Source organism: Megalops cyprinoides, chromosome 10 (assembly GCF_013368585.1).
Source record: "Megalops cyprinoides isolate fMegCyp1 chromosome 10, fMegCyp1.pri, whole genome shotgun sequence".
In the NCBI taxonomy this organism is placed as follows: domain Eukaryota; kingdom Metazoa; phylum Chordata; class Actinopteri; order Elopiformes; family Megalopidae; genus Megalops; species Megalops cyprinoides.
In genome coordinates, this window is record NC_050592.1 from 26126211 (window position 1) to 26131555 (window position 5345).

Sequence of the window (5345 nt, forward strand, 5' to 3'; positions counted from 1 at the left end):
GACCACCAGCGAAAAAATGAATTCAATATTCATGACGTGACGTCGGCATCAGGAGGGGCAATAACCAGGAAGTGAAACGTAGAGGTTTGAAATAAATGAATCATCTCGTTTGTATAGTCTGTAAACTTCACTGGCAAAACAGAAGCAAACTGAGTTTGTCTGCAGTGTTTAGCTACTGTGTATAGCACCCCAGACGTTTTAAATTGTAAGAAACGTAACGTGCAAATATTGGTGTATCGTAATATCTGACAATACTGAGCAGCACGCGGTGTCCCGCCGCCCCACCCTATGTGCTCTGTAAGGATGGAGGTGTCGCATAGCATGCCAATGTCTCTGCTCACTGCACAGTAATTCCCTCTTGTGCAGTGATTTCCCCCTGCCATACTTGATTTCCCCCCTCCCAAGTTTTTGTTTTTATTGCACAACTGAGGGGAAAATTTAAGGGTTTATTTATATGCAAATAGGACATTGTTATACTACAGCCATGGGCACAGTTATTGGTACCTCCATATGAACTATTATATGGATCATTTAAACATGTTGGTAGCCCGTTTTAACGTTTTGACGATGACAGCATGCCGGTCCAAAGGCTTCCTGACATTAAAAATATCTACCTCTCATTACATTGAGGTGTTCGTTGTGCTTTTGTTGGGTTGCATTCTATATATCAATAAGAAAGGTGGAGAACGATATTTTTGACAGAATGGGCACTAGCTCTGGTGACAGAGGGAAGCCCCCACTGATAAACCAATGCCCTCACCATCTTGTAAACAGTGTTTGACAACAGTCACTGTACCTCTTACGTCTGTCAGACATGACTCATCATTGTTCACACAGCTCCTAAGCCGTACAACAGGACAGAATCAGCTTTTAGAGCTGGATGCCTGTTTAAAGGCAACTTTGCAGCCATACATCACAGTAAACCACACATTCAAGTCCTGGGTTTCATTACCTACACGTGGCACATAACCTAACAAACTGAGGAATACTACAACAGTAATACAAACAGCAGTACATACACCACATGTAATCCATTTTTCTGTTGTTCTGAGTCTGGGGACAGGACAGAAAAAAACACATGTGCACTTTAAATAAATTTAAATAAACCAAGAATATAAAGACCTTGTCTTTTTACATGGCTATTATATAACACACTGTTGATCACACATACTTTATTTTTATGGATTAGAAATATGGTTCCCAGATGGTAATGTGACCAGTAGGGCATGGTGTTCTTCTATTCACTGTTGATGAGTGTGAATCCTCAAAGGCAGGTCTTGTTTTCACAGTTCCCTGTTAGCATGTCAGCTCACTTACCCATGGCTTCTTTGTCTGGAATATTTCTGGCTTAGTGCTGTGTCACAGCACTTTAGAGCATGCTCAGAAAGGGTCACAGATGAGTCGTTTCAAAGCCAAAGCTGCTGTACAAGCCCAGCTCTTTGGTGTCAGAACCTGCCTCTTGTCCCTAGCAACAGAATCAGCCCTGGGCATTCCCACAATGCACCACAAGCTGCATTGTGACTGCAGTTTAGTTGCCAGCCTCAACAGCAGTGAAACCCATTTCCTCATGAGAGAGATGAAGACACAGAAGGACACAGCTGGTCTGCAGGAGTACCAGATGGTACAAACTAGTATTGATTTCAAGATTCTGCAGAACTGATTTCAAGATACCTCTCCAAACATTTATAGCCATTCATGCTCTAGCTCCACCCCATACGTTTACTCTTATTCTGCCATATAACCCAAGCCCACAACCATAAAGTCAACAGTACTGGCCTGTTAAATGTCTTCAGAATTAACCTAAATGTGCCCTACAGTCAGCCTTTCTAGAACCAGACTACACTCTTGTGGAACTCTTTGGCAAGGGCAGTCAGTGATCCAGACTCTAGAGACACTGTATTCAGTGTTGGGTTGGCCTTGCATCTGCCTTGAGTGTGAACCAGACATGGCAGCAGAGGGATAGCTGTGGGGACTTGGCAATGCCAGTGTCGGGGTGCAATTGCTGCAGCCAGAGATCCTGTCAGCTCTGTCCTGTCTGTGATACTCGTGGCTGCTGGGGATGATGACCTCATGCTGAATATCCAGCTCCCTTCTGAGTCACCCTGCTGGCTTTTTTCCCTCTGCAGGCTACCAATCAGAGAACACCTGGAGGATGACGTCATCTCAACAAACATGCACTATATGGACAAAAGTATTCTGACGCCTGACCATTACATTATAATGACATTGTATTCAAATACATATACTTTAATATGGAGTTGGTCCCCCTTTTGCAGCTATAACAGCTTCCACTCTTCTTGGAAGGCTTTCCACAAGATTTTGGAGTGTTTCTGTGGGAATTTGTGCCCATTCATTCTGTAGAGCATTTATGAGGTCAGGCACTGATGTTTTGACGAGAAGGCCTGGCTCACAATCTCCGTCTCAGTTCATCCCAAAGGTGCTCCATGGGGTTGAGGTCAGAGCTCTGTGTGGGCCAGTCAAGTTCTTCCACACCAAACTCATCAAACCATGTCTTTATAGTCCTTGCTTTGTCTTGGTATGCTGAAGCATTAAGCTTGCCCTTCACTGGAGATAAGGGGCCTAGCCCAAACCCTGAAAAATAGGTGTGGCCAAATACTTTTGTCCATATAGTGTACTTCTCTCAACAGAGAACTTAGTGCTGTGTCTGTTCTCATGGCTTCTTCAGCATGCTCCTTCTCTGCTGTTTGTAGGTTTATTAAGAAGGACATCAATGACAGGTACACCTGAGCTGTACCCATGTAAAAAAGCCATGCTGTGTCAAGGTGACCAACAAATGCTAGTACTAGAGTACTGCCTGGTTTCTATCCCTTACAGTGGCAGAGGAGATCCAGGATGAGGACTAGTCACATGACTGCATCACAGATCAGAGTGAAGAGGGCAGGGCCTGTGGCATCATTATGACCAGGGATTTCAGCACCATATTAGCTACACTGGTGTATAACTCCACATGTTATACGATTTCTCACTTGTGTAAGTGTAAATTGTACATGATACAGGGATTTACAGCTTTGACATTAAGGGTAAAAGACTGTATGACACACTGGGGAAATTCATTTTCCAATTAACGACACCCAGGGGTTCCATATTCTTTTGACAATGGCTTATATGCATTGTGGTAAAATTTGTTGTAAAATATGTATAAATCAGAGCAACAGGAGGAGGATGTCATAAAACCAAATTGACAAACGTGGAACCGACAGGTATGCATGAGTGTGATCGAGTGTCTGCACGAGGGAATGTATGTTCTTGTTTCCTTGTGGCCACTAATTGAAGAGCAAGACTATGGTGTCTTGCGTCCCATGGCAAGTGTGTGCCAGGTGGTTTTATGTTGCATTGAGCCCCAGGAAGTGTGCACTTTATAAAATGACACAGATCTCCCCATAACCTTTTTGTCTCTTCACTGCCATTAGTCTGCAGCAGGTTGATCAAGACACCAAAGAAGAGCAGACAGAAATGTGGATACCATTAACTCTTCTGTATGTACCAAATGTTGTGTCAGCAATTAGGAGCAAAGTATACACATCAGATTTTTTGAGCTGAGCTTAATTTAACTACAAAAATGGCGCTGATGAACATGTTATGTGGTTAATGATTAACAATATATTTTAATATCAATTGACCTTGAGATTTTTTATTGTGTGCAAAAGATCTAAAAATGATTTACTAGCGTGCTTTGTTTTAGACTTATTGGCCACATTTGTTTTAACAAATTGAATGAACTGATGCAATTATACAATTAAATCCTATTAGGAGGAGACTGGACTTTGTTATTTTTATTTTCTGTGAAACATTCCAAGCAAATTTGGTTGCCTGCAAATGCTGAAAGAACATTAGGGTCTGAAGACAGTGATATGTTGTATCATTGTCCTATATACAGCTGCAATCTGATGGATGTAACAGTGTGTGTGTGGCATCACGTGTTTGTTTCGTGCTGCATTTCCATACTTTATTTTGATTTGAGCTCCGGCAGAGAACGTATCCGAACTGAAAGAGATGGGTCTGGATCAAGCTCTGCCTGATATTTAGACCCTGGTGCTGTCCTTACACTCAGGTAAGGCAGCCATGTCCCATTCTGGAGCGCGAAGTGTTAATTCTTCCTTCACTTCTCAACCAATTAAAAAAGCAGTCTCTGTTACACATTGAGTTTCCAGTGGTTTCCGGCAGACAGGAAGAGGGATTACATTACTGTGGTGTCCGCTGAGAGATGAAGACAAGAAGCCATTTCACAGAATGAACAATGAGGCTGCAGCCACTTGGAGGAGAGGTACATTTCTGCATCTCGCTGAACAGTCCCGATCCTTATCAGTTCTACTCTAACAAGATAACACATGCCACACTGTGACATTCACACAACAGTGCCCAGAAAGTCACATGCTAGCCTGGGTGCTTCTGTATCCAATAATTCTGGTCCTAATCACAGTGAAGGCTGGAGTCATGCTAAACACAGCAAACAAAGAGTTTATCTTTAAACTCATAATCATCCTGAACATATTTTTGATTTTGATGATCAAAAAACCTTGCCAGTTCACCCACAAACTGCTATTGTAATAGTGCATATTTTTACAATAGAAATTGTCACAAAGCTTTGAATACAGAGTATGGTGCATTTTTCAGTGGGAATCGAAAAACCCAAGGCCAATTGGGGAAAAAACTGGAAGTTTATTCCTTGAACCGAGGAAAAGGCTATTGAGAGACTTGCAATGCAGTGTAAATGTTACCAGTTTAAAGGTGATCTTTCTACATGCTTTATTTTTCTATCAAGGGCCCCTATTGTAGAATGGGAAAAAAGTTTATTAAAAAAACAGACTGATGCTGTTCTGAAGCTGTGTGCTAACATTATATGCTAACACAAGGATCCTGAGAAGCGGATGGAACAGCCTTCAAGCCTATGACATCACTATATTGGTAATTCAGGTTAATTAAGGTTGGCCACTGGCTCGTAAAGACGATATAACTTGCAGTCCAGAAAATGCCCACTCAAAACACCCGCTCATAAATGTTTAAAGCATGAATACACCCACTCTGAACTCACCAGCTGTAATCCTCTCCACATGCCATATTTTGTCCCCTGCTTTAACCCAAACGAGAAAGGTGTGCTCCCGTGTTCTGACCCACACTTTTATTTTTAACCTTCATCCTCTTCCTGATGAAACACGATTGATTTTCAGACACATGACAGTGTGGAGGAACGCCAAACCACAGATCAGATTTCACCATCCAGGGGGCGGCTGGGAGCACTGCTGTGCTCAGAGACTGTGTACCATTACCATAGAAACCTTTGTCTCCATTGCAGATTCTCACAACGAGAGGACAAAAGGCTGTTC